General features: G+C 35.4%; 1 protein-coding gene across 7 annotated transcripts in view; it reads right to left on the reverse strand.

The window, feature by feature from the left end:
• Positions 1–16,641, reverse strand: part of SRPK2 (SRSF protein kinase 2) — a 199,567-nt gene that overhangs the window by 128,734 nt on the left and 54,192 nt on the right. The gene's annotated exons all lie outside the window — the stretch shown is intronic.

Raw genomic sequence — 16,641 nt, forward strand, 5'->3', positions numbered from 1 at the left:
GAATAGCAGTTAGCAGTAACTAATATAATACTAAGTCCGGTAAAGATGGTGCTTCCAAGACATCCTGGAAGAGAAACTGGGCAGTCCTGAATCCACCTGGAATTCTAAGAGTAATAGCAGCCTAAAACTAACATAGGGATGCCACAGAGGTGATATGCCCCTGTGTCCTTTAGATCACTAAGCACCAAGCACAAACTCAGATAAGATTTTTATTTTATGGCATGGAAATTAAGTAACACAATAATTGGGCAGATAATTCTACCTAAATTCTCAGACCTACATCCTTTTTCCACAAGTTTATTCCAAGAGATTTACTAAACTACCTTTCATTTGCCAAATTCATTACATGATTATCCAAAAATCTGATTTTTATTTTGGCTATATACTTTTTTTTTTTAATTACTGTCTCATACATATTTGGAGCCATTTCAAGCTACAAGAAACAGGTATGTACTTAGGTGATCTCAGGTGCTAGGATATTACTGCAAAAATAGGAAAATACCTCAGCAGGCCTAAGTACCAGAATCTTGTTCAGAAGACAAGGCAGCTCTTGAATCTCAGTTTATGTTACCAAGTGCTCAGAGGGACTGTTCTCCACCTTAATTAACGCTTCATCATCCTGGTGGAGCAACACTTCTGATCCTAATTTAATTTCTTCCCTCACCATCAATTAACTTCTTCTCTTTATTTCACATGTTCAGATTCTGCTGACTCAGGATGCATATTTAGGGCCTTCTCTCTTGGTGTCTCCAATTTAAGCCTAGGAGGATATTTAAGGGGCTCCCATTTAAATGCAAAGGAGTTGCCTACAGACACTTCCCCAGCTCAGTCAAGAGTCAATCCCTGATAATCACCATCTGGAACCAAATATTATTGACGCCCTGACTCAATTCAAGAGACAGACATGTAGTAAGAGACCCTTCATGAGGGGGCATGAGTAAAAGCAAAGTCTCAGAGACATCTAGGAAGGTCAATACTGACTAACCAACACCCTGAAGATCAATCTAGCCTAAAAAGGAGTCCTTGTTATGCCAACATTCATTATTCAAGTTTTCTCTATTATGAGAAAACATAAAAAAGCAAAAATTGTGCAAACAAAAATAATTATTAGTGAACTAACCATTCAAAAAAGTGTCCCCAGTTAACACCAGCCTTTGCCTCCACCCATCAAACGCTTTCTCTATCAGTCTCTCACTGATGGTCAGGTCATACATTCCAACAACTCAAAATGCAAATCCAGAGCAAAGTAAAAACTAAAAATCAACAACAAAAGATGCAACATTTGACAAAGTTAATGGCAGATACTAAAGAAATGTTAGAATTCCAGGTAAATCCACTGACAAATGAGGATACAGGAATTAGGAAGGTTAGTAACTGATGAGAAAAGTCAACAAGGATAATAATATGTTAGGTGTCTCAAGAATAATTATTTGATTATCAAAGGCTACTAAATGTAAAAAAAATACTCAAAGTCTGCAAAAAATGTCCTTCAATTACAATTGCATTGTAACTTAAAAGCCACCCAATCATATTGTTGTAAAAAAAACTTAGTATAAAAACGTATGCCAAAACAATCAACACTTGATATAATTTTTGTTCATTCTAAAACTCAGTATCTATTTTTCAATTATAACTTAAATTTTGTTAAATGAAATATAAGCTTACTTTCAGAATCCAATTTTATTTTTCAAGATAAAAAATCCCAATTTCATCACCATTCTTTAAAAGTAGTCTTTTTTCAGTATCAAATTTCCTCCTTCCATAATTCAAAAAAAAAAAAATTACTTATGTTCCTAAATATGGTACTGTGCCAGTTGACCACAACGTGTTCATGCCAAACTCCACAACGGGGCAAAGGGCTGGGAGCTGAAGGAGGAGAAGGAAGTGATCTCAGGCTCATTAGCTTTCCGGTCTAGAACTTTCAAGGTAGCAGCTACTGCCACTTATCGAAAACTTCATTTACTAGAGAAAATGTTTTTCCTTCTGTCGCCTTTTAAATTATTACTCTGGGTATACTTTATAACCCAAAAGGAATACTAGCTTTTTTTTTTTTTGAGAAAAATAAAAATGGTTATTAATTCCCAAATTCTAGCAAGAAAAGTGGATCAATCCCCTCAAATTGGAATTCCCATCCTCACCCACACCCCGGAAGCCAGCGAGCAAGAATGCAAGGGAAAGAAAAAGACTATTCCTCTGCCCAAGACCCCAGATCACCAAACCTAACACAAAACGGAGCATGTTGATACTTTACACAGTTCATCATACAGTATTTGTTACTATTGTTTTGTTATTTTGATGCTGAAAATTTTAAGGAACTAAATACAAAAATGCATTAAAGTATGAAAATATGAATGTTTAAATAAATTCCTAATTTTATTAGCCTCACCATCACTGCCCTCTATTAGAGGTGATATGTAATGAAACTACTCCCTAAAACTGTCTACAGGTTTCTCACCACAGCAGAATATCATTAATAGTTAATCCAGCCACTATACAGAACAAAGACGCTCTTACCCTGACTCTGTTGGGGAGACAGAAGAAGCTACACAAGTTCTTAGATAACTGAGCTGTTACACTCAGAGTGTGTGTGATCTAATGCTCTGTTTATCAGGAAGCCAAGTTTTAAAGCTATCTGTTTTACACCTACAAAATATCACTTGTATATTTTTCTAAAACGATGTATGAATTTTAGAAATTACATCACAGAATAATATTCAGAAAAAGGAAGTCTTTTTAAAGCTGATTTTTCATACTAAATATTAATATACAACTGAAACTACTTGGTTCTCTAATATTGTGACATAATTTCATAAATTAAGATATTTTCATTTCATTAACAATTTTGGCATATAAAGAACTGTGAGTTCACCAAGGCAATGAATACCTGCTTTCCTTTACTAACTCCTTTAGTAAGCCAAGGCCCACCACTCAACCATCTTAAAAAGAAACTTTACCAGGAGGTGGCAAAATCATTGTGTAAGGCTTATTTCCATATATAAGAAAACAATCCATACAAAAATACGTGGATATAAGGAGGAATTAGTGTCCCTAACTCCCAATTCACATTAACTTTCAAACTTAAAAACTGGAATTGATGTGATATACTCCAATTTTTCCACCCTTCTACATTCCCTCAGTACCAACGGGTTACTAAGCTAGGCGATACCAGAACAGGGGGAAGAGGGTGTCACAAAAATGTGTAAGGCAAAACTCCTTCCCTCAGAAAGTCCACAGTCTAATATTTAATATTTAGCTTGAACCATCAGGCTTATTTAGGCCCTTTAAATAAAATCAATTCATTTAAACCTTACAACAATTGGAGAAAATAGGTACTTAATATAATTTCCATTTTACATGTTTGGAAACTGAAGCTTTGAAAGTTTAAGAAATTTGCTCAAGATTCCAGAGCTACGCAATTCCATTGAAAAGAATAAAATACTTAGATATAAATTTAACCAAGGAGTGAGAAACTTGTACACAGAAAACTACAAAACACGAAAGAAATTAAAGACCTAAATAAATGGAAAGACATTTTTTTGTTTATGGATTGGAGGAATTACTATAATTAAGACGGCAAATTGATCTACAGATTCACATAATACCTATCAAAATCCCAACTGCCTTTTTGTAGAAATGGGCAAGCTGACCCTAAAATTCATATTGGAATGCCAGGGACCCTGAATAACCAAAACAATATAGAGGAGAAAAAAGAGCAAAGTTGGAAGACACACATCTTGATTTCAAAACTTACTACCAAAGTTACAGTAATTAAAATGCTGCAGAACTGGCATAAGGAAAAACATATAAATCAATGGAATAGAATTAGAGTTCAGAAATAAACCCTCACACTGCACTCAACTGATTTACAACAAGAGTGCCAGAGCCATTCAACAGGAGAAAAAGGTCTCTTCAAAAGATAAATAACTGGATCTCCATATGCAAAAGAATAAAGCTGGACTCCTCTCCCACATTATATACAGAAATTAACTCAAAAAATGGACCAAAAACCTAAATATAAAGGCTAAAACTATAAAACTCTTAAAGGGAATGTAGGTGTAAATCTTCATAATTTTTGGATTAGGCTAAAGTTCTTAAATACAACACCAAAAGCATGAGGAACAAAAGAATGGATAAACTGAACAGCATAAGAATTTTTAAAAATTGTGCATCAAAAGATATTGAGAAAAAAAGATAACCTGCAGAATAGGAGTAAATATTTATAAATCATATATCTGATAAAGAACTAGCATCTAGAATAATAAAGAACTCTTACAACTCAACAATTAAAAATCCCAACAACTCAATTAAAAAATGGGTGAAAGATTTAAATAGACATTTTTCCAAAGAAGAAATACAAATGGCCAATAAGCACATGAAAAATTGCTCAGCATCATGTGTCATTAAGGAAATGTGAATCAAAACAAGAATGAAATACCACTTTACACGTACCAGGATGGCTACAATCAAAAAAATATTAACAAGTGTTGACGAGGTTATGGAGAATCTGGAGCCTTCATGCATTGCTGGTGGGAATGTCAAATGGTACCTCTGCTTTGGAGAACAATCCGGCAGTTCTTCAAAAAATTAAGTAAAAAGTTACCATATGACCCAATAATTCTACTCCTTGGTATACATACCCAAGAGAATTAAAAACATGTTCATATTGTTCACACAAAAACTTATACACAAATGTTCATAACAGTGATATTTATAATAACCAAAAAGTGGGGACAGCCCATATGTCCATCAACTGATGAAGGGATAAACAAAATGTGGCATATCTATTAAAGAAATGGAGTACTGATATATATATATATATATATATATATATATATATATATATATATATACACACACACACATACACACATATACATATACTACCACATGGATGGATCTTGAAGACACTATAAAGAGTAAAACAAGCCAGACACAAAACATACATTGTATGATTTCCTTTTACATGATGTGTCCAGGAACAGGGAAATTATACAGAAACAGAAATTAGATCAAGGGGCTGAGAGGAAGGAGAATGGGGAGAGGCGGCTAACATACCTGTTTCCCTTTAGGATGATGAAAATGTTCGGGAATTAGATAATGGTGATGTTTTTACAACATTATAAATATGCTTAAAACCACTGAGTTGTACACTTTAAAATGGTTTTTTAAAAGGGAATTTATGCGAATTTTATTTCAGTTTAAAAAAAAAAAAAAGATTGCAGAGCTAGCATGTGACTGAGTCAGGATGAGAGCCCAGGCGGCCTAGCTTCCAAAGCCTGGCTCCGCAGCTATGCTGCACGTCCTGCAAGGAGGAAGTGATCGGTCCACCTGCGGAAAGAAAATGGTCAGAGAGGTTTGGGGGCTCATTTACAAGGGGTAAGAGGATTTTGCCAAGTGAAGAAATATCCCACTCTAAACAGGAATATGGCACAAGCAAAGCTACAAAGAACCGTACTGTGTAGGCCATCCGAGCTGCTGGTGACTGCAGCAGTGAAGTAGGTACTGGTTGAAGCAAGAGATACTGGCAGGAGAGGCCTGTTCCAAACACCTTATGTGCCACACAAAGAAGTCCTGGTTTTACATAGGGTAGAAATATAAGCGACTGAACAGCCAAAACTAAAAGAGATTCAGCAGGCAAATACGATTTAAAATCAAAATTTTAAAACCCTGATTCAAGCAGGAGAGGAAATATTAAAACTTCAAGGAGCTATTTATAAGACTCATCAATTTTCCACAATTCATTTTGTGTCTGCACGCCCACATAGTACCCCCTCGGGAACTTTGCCAATTATCACTTCTCACATTTTTTGTAAATTCTAAAATTCTCACCTCAACCCCATCAGTCACTCATGATTTCTATAAAAATCGTTAACGTCAGCAAGAAAATAGTAAAGTCTACTTCCAAGGCTTTTGTTGCTTTACAAAATGTTATGAAGTACCACAAATACGTTAGCAAAACGGACTGAGGCCCCTTTATTCTTGCCTTGCTGTCTGTGAGATTTCCTACCAATTACATGAACATGAAATCTGAACTAGTTCTCCATTTTCATATGCAAGAATCAACATACCAGGGTACCCTAAACATATCAAGGACACAAAAAAACTTAGCTTTGTTACATCAAAGTGGCCTTGAAGCAATATTCCAGAGTACAAGTTCTTTATACTTACCATCTTTAGTACTGAGTTGCTGATTTCTGGACACTTAGAAAAGTATTTTGAACATGAAATAATGCCTGAAGATTAAGACACTGGGAATAATAATTGTAATAAACTGCAAGAGCAATAATAATAAGAGTTAACATTTCATACCAATTACAATGTGTCAGACACTCTTCTATTTGCTTTACATATAATCCTTAATACTCTCAGATCCCTGTAAGATAGATACTATCCTTATCTTCATTTTACAGATAGGAAAATTGAGGTACAAAAAAGGCTAAGTGACTTGCCATGGTTCATAGAGCTAGTAGAGTGGAGGGAGAATCCGAACCTAGATTAATACATGTAGAGTTCTGGGCCCTCAACTACTATGCTCTATGTGTGTCTGATATAGAATATTCTCTAATTTTTCATAATAAAAAACTTCAATACTAACTTGTATTAATATTTTTGACAGTTATAACACAATCCCACAAATATAATCCTATTCAGACTTCATGTTTATAATCTTGCTGTCTCCTACCCTAAAAATAATCTCTTCCTCTCCGTCAATCTTAAAACAATCATTTTTATACCTATACACTTTCTTAAGTATTTGGAGGGATAAAAAAATCATTGAGTGTCCAAAATAAATTGAATTATTCTGCTCTATCTGACTAAATTTTATGGTGTAAGTTAAGTACAGGACCAGTTAGTATCGGTTGTAATATAGGCAATCTAAGAAAGTTTCAGGATGTATCTCTTGTATTTAATTTTCGTCTTCATGCCAAGGGCCATTTGTACTGATTTGCACAACTACTAAATCATTCTCTTGGGGTGATAACACCTAAAATGTCCTAGAGGTAATTCTGATGTACAAGCCAGTACTGAGATTCCTTGGTTTTACACGTGGCCCCTGTCCTCCCGACATAATTAAGCGACAATATTACAAATACACAATTTATTTCACAAGCACAATTAGCCAGTCATGCCAAACAATATTCTATTTATTGACTTCAATATAGGGAATGCTAGTTGTTATAATCCAGCAAGTTCACTGTTCCAAAAGTAAGCTAGAAAAACACTCGCGTGTATCCTAGCAGAATCACACAAAGGTACTCATCATAACACTACATGCAATGCAAATAACGGATAACAACCTGATTGTTAAATCAACTATGGCACATTTATCACACACAGCATTTGAAAAAAAATGAGGTAGATCTACATGTTCTGAATGAGCTCTAAAACTAAGAGAAAAGTGTGGCTTGCATAATACGCAAAAATATACTACTTTTGTTATATATATTTTCATAGATATACATGTATGTGCACATAAGTATATACACATGCATATGCAAATGAAAAATAAAGTAGAAAAGAATATATTCTGAAATCACTGGGAAAAGGTCTTCCTTACTTCTGGAGATGAGTCGTAGAACGAAGAATGGTGATCAGAGGAATTTTATCTTTATCTGAACTTGAATTTTTTATAGGTATTACTTGTGTAATTAAAAATAATTTTCTCAAATAATGTAAAGTGTTGCCAAAGGACACTCCTTTTTGTGGCTACGCGGCTTTCAAATGGACATTGCAAAAAGACTGCTATCGCACCATTATAAACAGCCTGCAAGATGCCAATTTTCACTTTCAAACTAAATTCACAGTTTAATCAAGGTCAAAGAAGTGTTCTGTTGGAATTTTTGAGAGTGGGAAAAAAGAATAAATTCTTCTGACACTGTTCTAGCATAAGAAAGAGAGTTTCATGGAGATTGTAAAATTGTCATTTAAATTGAGCTTTAAAAACTAAATTCAGTCTGTCCCTTCCAATTCCATAATAAGCAGACTCTTAAAATAAAATTGCTGAAACAAATTGGTGAACAAAAAAAAATAGAACCTCTCTAAAAATACAGGTTATTAATTTAGCAACCCCAAAATGTTCAAGTCTCAACTAATGGATGGGCTGTGCTTATGAAAAACATGTGACTGCTGTAGAGACAGAGAATAGATAGAATAGAGTTTAAGATAAAAACTTAGAGGAAGAGCCATCTGAATATTAGGGGTTTTTGTTAGACCATGCCAAGGAGAAGGCTGTGTGCTTAAGAAGCTACAGTCAAATGCCAGGGCAATTACATAGCAAGAAACAACTCCCACAAAAGAACCACAGCAATAAAGAGGTGAGTGTAAAATGTCTCAAGAAGTAAGAGTTTTCAGAAATTCTAGTCTTGCTTAAAAAAAAAAAAAAAACAACTTCCTTTCATTCATGTCATTATCTATTTTAATAACAAAATGGCTCCTCAATTTATACTGAAATATACTAGCCAATGTATTTTAACTCATCTGAAGTACTAGACTTTTTTCTTCTTCTAAAGCCTAACTCTGAAATTTTGACTGGGACTACAAGAAAGTGGTACAGAAGGAAGGAGGATGTTATTTGGACTGATATAATCCTATTTCTTGAGTTAGAGAGTATTCTAACTCAGATGTTCATTTTATTCTTTAAACTTATACTCACATTTCATGTATTATAGGCATGAAAGATTTCATGATTTTTAAATGTTTTAAACCAGAAGAATAACAGAAAGAGATGCCAGGACAAAAGTGAACATTGTTTATAATTAAACGCTTGCCTAGTCGCCTCCTAGTATTTCCAATGCTCTCACAGCATGGTCTCTTCCTCATTTCCTCTTCTGAAATACAGGTAACCTCAGCTACCACGGCTTCAAGGAATAAGTGATTCTGGACAGCTGTGTTCGTGATAGTTGAAAGATTAGCTATCTTAACTTAATTGAGTCATTCTGGATTAAATCCTTCATGTTTGATGAGAAGTAACTTAAGCATAATATAAAGTTTCCTGGCTACCTCAAAGCCTTTTATTACAGGCATTACTCCAATATTCTCAGGGCCTCTGAACGGTGGTAGCTGAAGGTCTGCTTCTGCACCAAAAGCTCCAGATTAGGACAGTGCTTTTGGCTGGTATAGTTTTCCTATTTTGTCTCTTAGTCAACCATACAACATTATATGTGTGCGCTTCTAACTGGCTCACTCTAACCTGCTGAGAAAACAATATAGTAGGTAGTTTCGCACACTACACAGTTTCCCTTAAACTACAACACCTGAATGTTTATGAGTCCTACACTAATGCTAATGTAGAGTTCTAGAACCACTCTCTTTTGAGGGTCCCACTGCCACGGTTCCTCTGCTTCTCTTTCATCTGCTTCATTCTTTCCCAAGTGTTTTTTAACAAGCACCTTCAAAATACTGACAATCAGCTTTGTGCTGAAAGCACTTCTCTGTATAAAAAGCACAATTTTTCAAAAGTAAAATAGTACACAGACAGCAAACAAGATGATGTTTTGATTTATAGCATTCAGTCCTCTAAATTTACCAAGGTTTCCAAATCTCAATTTATAACTACATTCCCCAGCTTCTAACTTAAGAGATACATTTAGTTTGGTCTCTCATTTCTTAAAGAACCAAAACAGTTTTGCATCTCTGAACATAAAAAAAGGGTATGCTGTAACAATTATTTCCAATTAGTTTATATAGGAGACTTTAGAAGAGGGATTCTAAATGTATCAAGCGTATTTACTAAAAATCAAATATGCAATGAAGTGTAAGAGGAATTACAGGGAAATGAGAGGGGAAAAAATATTATGTAATAAGTCTACTCACTACAACTAAAAAAAATCTAGTCCCAGGAAGTGAAAGGAGAAAGAGCATCATAGACAATCTATCTTTAAACATTTAAGGAAGGCTAACGAGGCAATTCACAAAGAGAATAACAACAACAATAATAGCAGCTAACACTGATACTGAGCTCACTATATAATACCCTGTTGTGGAGGCTTTCCATTTATTAGCTGATTTAATCAAACACCCTCCATGGAACTGGTATTATAATTATCACCCCTTGATTTTTGATGAGGAAACAGAGATACAGATAAGTTAAATAATTCTGCTCCAGGTCACACAGCTTGTAAATGGAAGAGCTAGAAGACAAACCCAGGCAACCTGGCTCCAGAAGTCACTACTACATGCTGCTTCTCATAATACTCAAAATGGGTTCATAATAACATTTGTGGTGGGGTTCAAGTGTCATAAACTAATTTTTAAAGATGTAGAAACTAAGACTACTTAATGAGCCCCTGACCTACCCACTGGACAATATTCTAGGGAGTCATCAGGAACAATAACTCGTGGGTGTGACAAAACTGTCTAAATGAAACCAATTTTATTTCAGAAAAAAATAACAGCAAATGGACTGTTAGAAATAGCATATCAATTGCCAATCAGAGATCTTTAGTTTCAGAGTTCAATAATGTACTGACATGATACAGTGATGTGGCTGAGCTCCATAACCTGCTGGAAATGTATGCCACATTTTCCTTTATCATAAACTGTGCTTAATGTTGTCTTATTCAACATTTGCAAAATTTTCAAAACCCACTGGCTTTCCCTAATGCAGGGACCCTCTCATCCATAATATGTGTGGAACATACTACAGTCTACGGACCTTGGCTGTGCACTTCCAGAAAAGACTAAACATACAGACGTCTAAACTACAATCACCTGAAAGGCCTTCTGAGATTAGATTATCACATTCCGGCAAACTGCTTCCCCAAACCTGCAGTTTTATCAAGCTTAAACAGAGTTAACAAAACCTTTGCTGAATCATCAATATCAATTATTTCTGTTTTCGCTTTTAGTTAAATTATCATTTACATACTATAAAATTCACCCTTTACTGTTCAGTTCTGCCAGTGTTCTATGCAACACACAGACCGTTGTGGAATCACCCAAAAACAACATACAGAAGTGTTCCACTGACCAAAACGATTCCAAGCCACTCTACAGTCAAGCTTTCCCTCACCCCAGCTCACAGAAACTGCTGATCTGTTTTCTGTCCCTATAATCTTGCCTTTTCCTTTACAGATGCAAATGTACAGTCTGTATGCTTACCAGTCTGGCTTCTTTCACTTAGCACAATACATTTTAGATTCAACCATCTGACACATGGTAATTAGTATATTTATTTTTATTGCTGAGCAGTATTCCACTGTATAGATGTATCGCAGTTTATTCATTCACCAGTTGAGAGAAATTTAAATGGTTCCCATTTGGGGCAATTGAAAAAAAAAAAAAAAGCTGCTATGAAAGTAAAGATTTTATACGAACATTAGTTTTTGTTTCATTTGGGTAAAGGCCAGGAGTGGGTTATGTGAAACAGTGTGTGCGTGTGAGAGGCAGTGGCTCCATGTCCTCATCAGCACTTGGTATAGTCAGTTTCTTTTTAACCATTCTAAAAGGAATGTAGAGGTATCTCATGGTTTAATTTATATTTCCCTAATGACTGACAAAATGGACTGGGCTTATTTGCCATCTATATATTTTCTTAAGTGAACTATCAGTTCTGCACATTTTTAATTAGTGTCTTTTCTTATTATTGAGTTCTTTATATATTAAGGATAAAAGTCCTTTATCAGATATATGATTAGCAAATATTTTCTACCAGTTTATGGCTCCTCTTTTTTATCTTTTTTTTTTTTTAAGTGTTTGCTGTTGGGTTTTCATTTGGCTGGTTGTGTTCCTCTTTTCAACTTAAGAGTGTCTTTCAAAGAGAAGATTTTAATGGAAATTCAATTTATCTTTATTTTGTTTAAATGGATCGTGCTTTTGGTAGCATACCTAAAAAATCTTTGCCTAACTCAAGTCACAAATATTTTCTCCTAATGTTTTCTTATAGTAGTTTGTAGTTTTACATTTAAATCTATGATTCATTTTAATTTCTGTATATTGTGCAATTACTTTTTTTACATCTTTCTTTTTAACTTTTCAATTACAATTGACATTCAATATAATATTCAATATAATATTGAATGTCAATTGTAATTGAAAAATTAAAAAGATTTTTAAAAGAAATTAAAAAGTTTCAGATGTATATCAATTACTTTTTATTTTTGTTGCTTGATTCAATGTTCCAGCCCTGATCACAGTATTTACTTGACAAATGTTCTCTGAGCACCTGTATCTGCACTAAGGATCAGAGAGGAAGAGGACGCAGACTAATACAGGAAATGGCGACATACGTAACTCACTAAAATACAAGGTGTTGTGTAGAAACAAAGTCCAAGCACAATGGCAGAAGAGACTCAGCAGCTAACGGATAGGAGGGGTGGTATTTACACTGAGCAACAGTTCACTGGGCAGAGAATAACATTCTAGGAAGAGGAGATACAAGCAATATACAAAGATGTGAAAGAATAAGGCTTGTTCAGAAAACGGGGGTGGAGGGGTTTCTTCTTGACCACTCTGTATTCATGGCAGACACTTCCACATGCTAGCTTTTTTTGGCAGGATGTTTTAGGGGATTAAAAACCCACTAAACATGTAAGCAACAAAATTTAATCCAGTCACTACTACAGTATAATGGCCTTCAGTACAGTGTGCTCAGAATAAGCTGCCAAGCCCCAGCCAAGCAGAAGTCACCCTTGGTCCACCCACAACTGACTCCACGCCAACCTAGCAGGCCAGCAGAGCTCAGCACCCCCAAAAGAGCCTGCCTCCCCTACAAGGCCTTCACTTGCCCTCCATCACACCGATCTCTCACCACAAAGAAACCCAGCAACAGCACCCAATCAGCTTGAACTGCTTGCCCACCTTCCCAGAATTTGTTCAGCTCAGTTAGCGCAGGTCACCCATGTCACCAGCACCACTAATCGGCTCTAACTTCCCAGCCGCCTCCCCCTAACCCTTAGAGACCTGTCCCCAATGCCCACTGGAACTTAAGAATCATCAGCAAGTCCTTACGTCCTCTACCAGCCTCTTAAAGGACTGCTTCTTGTCCTAACCTGACTGGCTGCCTTTGAGGACGGGACTTCTCCTGCAGGCCCTGGAAACTGAGGCCCCTGCTCCATTCACGCACACCCTTCATTCTGCAGGATCTGCATAGAGATGGGGTCACTATTCTTATTGTCCACAGTTTCGCTTTTCCATTCTTAGACTGATAAGAAGGTTCAACAGGTAGAAGAGCCCAATCCTTCAAAGTAAAAGTTCCCCATAACCTTTTCAACTAAAGGATTCATCCCATCTCAATGTTGCAAACAGCATTTTTTTATCTACCTAATTTTTTAAATGAAATATTTGCCATATAGCCCATAGATAGAATGCAGAATAAAACCTGTTTTAAGAATTCTGCATTTATTAGCCTTTTTGAAAAAGATATTGGTGAGCTACCTTTTCAGAAATTAAGGATAAAGGATAATGAACCTTAAGTCAACTGCTGTTTGAATAAAACTGTATCTATATTCATAACAGCAAAGCTTTACATTTGTTATCTGGAGAACAAACACTTTATTTAACTGAAACACTAATATTTTCTTCTATCATATCCTTAACTTTGAAGAAAACCTACCCCACCTGCCCCACACCCCAAATCACACACCTATAGCTTCTAGCCTGAGGGAGTAGTCCAATGACTGGCAGCTTGCTAAAGAATCGCAGATTCTTAAGAGCTGAAGGAGACCCCAGAAATCATCTGATCCTGTCTATCACTTATATTTACAAAGATACATCTTTCCTCAACTCCCACTCTGGCTACAAGCCCTTAATGGCAAGGTCTTCCTCTCTCTTCTCCTAGGAACTCAAACACAATGTCCTTGATACAAAAGGCACTCGATAAAAGTTGCTATAAAATTAACAAGTAATTCTGAGTTATCATTCTTTCTGACTCTTGTAGCATCTGACAAAGAGTACATTCTTCTCCTCTGGCTCTCCTTCCTCCCTCCGCAACCTAAATATCAAGCATCTTCTCTCAATAATCTCCATAATCCTAAAAGCTTCAAGGAGAATGTGAGATATTGCTACTCCACTGGACTTAAAGTAACAGACCTGGGTCCAATCCCAAAACCCTGTTAGTTTTGTAAACTGTGGGAAAAATAACGAAATCTGTTAAGCCTATTTTCTGATCTTTAAATTTTAAGATTTAGTGTTAATTATATTTTATAATTTTTTCTATTTAACTAAATCTTAATGTTTCTGATATTAAGGCCTACCCAAAAAATCAGAACCTAAAAGAACACTACAGCTAACATAGCTATTTCTAGCTAAGGAAAATTAGTACGTTTTAATTACCTTAAAGAAAAATTTTTAAAAGAGAAACTTTAAAAAATCAGAAATATTAACCTTTTGTTATGTTGTACCATGGGCACAGGAATAATGGTCTTTTCATCCCACAAGAAGCATAAGCCATTTTGATACAATGCCTTCCAGGAATTGTAAGTCACCAAAACGGCTTAGCTTAATACAATCATAAATTTTTAAAGATGACAAGATGGATGGATTGTATGTATGTCTATCATGTAATCCTTCATATAAATATTTCTTTTCACTGAGCTTTGCAGAGTTTGTGTGTGGCATAGAGTTTACTGTGAGACTTGCTGATAAGAATCTGGAACACAGTTATTAAATGCTTCCTATCAACAGGAAACTCTTGACTCAGACCAGCCCCCTTTCCCACAAGACCTAATTTCTGGAGCTCTCCACACAGTACAATTTATGTTTACTCTAGAACTATAAGAGGAATACCTAGCCCACAACGAGGGGACATTTTTTAAATGTCCACCAGGGTAGAATAAGAGTGTGTTGGAAGAGTCCTTTATATGTGTGACAAACTGGAGGTGATTAGATTTGAGCTGAATATCTATATGGTCACTGTAAGAGGAATAAGGGGCCAAAGAATATCATCTCCTAAATCAAGACAGTCAAGTAAAAGACTTGCAGTGAGCATGTGCTAGTTCTGGCACACAATCTCAACCAATCAATCTTCTCACCTGTAATAACAGTATTCTGATTTTTATTTGGAGACCCACTCCTCTCCAACACTCACACTTCCAATGAAGCTGCCACCAACACACGCATCTAAAGGAATGCCCATATCACAGTCCCCAGAGAATGAATTCAGTGGCAGATGACCTAAACTACTCTAATCCAAATAAATCTTAGAATACAACACAAACATTTATACAGGCCTAAAATATTTCCAAAATAAAAATGATTACTTCTTCAAGTCACAAGCAGATGAGGATACCATCATAGAGTATTTAACAAATAGAGAAACTCTACGCTTCAAACTAATTTAATGTACAATTTAAAAGACAAAAATATTAGAACACAAATTGTAAACTAAGTATGACTTTTATAGCTACATACCTTACATCATAATTAAGACAAACTAATCTTTCAACATAAATATGACTACAAAGTATAACTAATTTTCAGACACGATTAATGGAAACAAAAGAACAGACACAGGAGGAATGTGTTGTAACTTCTTCATGTGCAACAATCAAGGCCAAAACACTATCGGTTGAGATGAATGCATATATAAGCTCCATGCCAATATAAAATTTAAAATGACCTTACTGAAAAACATTTAACGTTTAATTTTGTGTGGTATTAAATCCACAAGTGAAATATATGAAAATACAGGGGGAAAGCTCTTAATTTTCACATTACTATAAGAAAATTAAAGAAAGTATGAGTGATTCCTTCATGGCAGCATTATATGCCAAAAACATCCTCAAGTTTAGAGTCAGCAAATTGGATTTGAATTTTCACTCCTTGGTATCTCTGATTCCTTAAATTAAGTCTCATCTTCCATAAGTCTATCACCTCATCTATAAAGTGCTGTCAAAGTAATATTTTGATTCATCCAATTGAATGATTATGCAGAAAAATCAGACTGAGCAGTTTCAAACAAATATATGGAAAGTTAGTAAAGATTGTTCCAAACATTTTCACTAAGTGACAGAGCACTGAGAACCTGCTCTGTTGTATCTTTCATGAACAGCTAAAAAAGCAACATTTTGAGAAAATTAGTAGAGCTAATAAAAGTTTTCCTTATGACCTGAAAACATGAAGTTTGCAATGGAAAACTTTGCTGCAGTCCAAACCCAAGAAAACGTCCATATCAAAATCACAAGTGAGGACAATGTTAACTTGTTTATTTGATCTCAATGGCACTGCTAACGTAGAAGCATCCCACAAAGACCCAGAGTCAATGGACTCATTGTTCAAGTAGGCTGGACAAAACAAGGAGTTAACTGTGGCTCAGAAACTGGTTTCATCATCCTGAAACGTTCTGGCTCACAGTCTATGAGTCAAAAACAATAAACCAAAAAGCTCTAACAACCCAAACTGCCTATCCAGGTTATTCACCAGATTTGGTACTCAATGACTTTTGGCCAATGCCAAAAACTGATTCTAACATCAAAGGATAAAAATTTATAACCAGTGAATATATTCAAACCCTAAAGGTGTAACAAGACCTTGGGGTACAATGGCAGCATTGTTGGAGTAACTCACCATTTAAAAGCCAGATTCATTTCAACTTGAGCCTGGCAAGTGTATTTATAAAGAAGTCTTACTCAGACCATAAACACTGTATGTAACAAGGCAGAAATGATATGCACGTGTGTGTACTAAAATAAATAGGAATGTCTT

Source organism: Pteropus medius, unplaced genomic scaffold (assembly GCF_902729225.1).
Source record: "Pteropus medius unplaced genomic scaffold, Ma_sr-lr_union100, whole genome shotgun sequence".
Classification (NCBI taxonomy): domain Eukaryota; kingdom Metazoa; phylum Chordata; class Mammalia; order Chiroptera; family Pteropodidae; genus Pteropus; species Pteropus medius.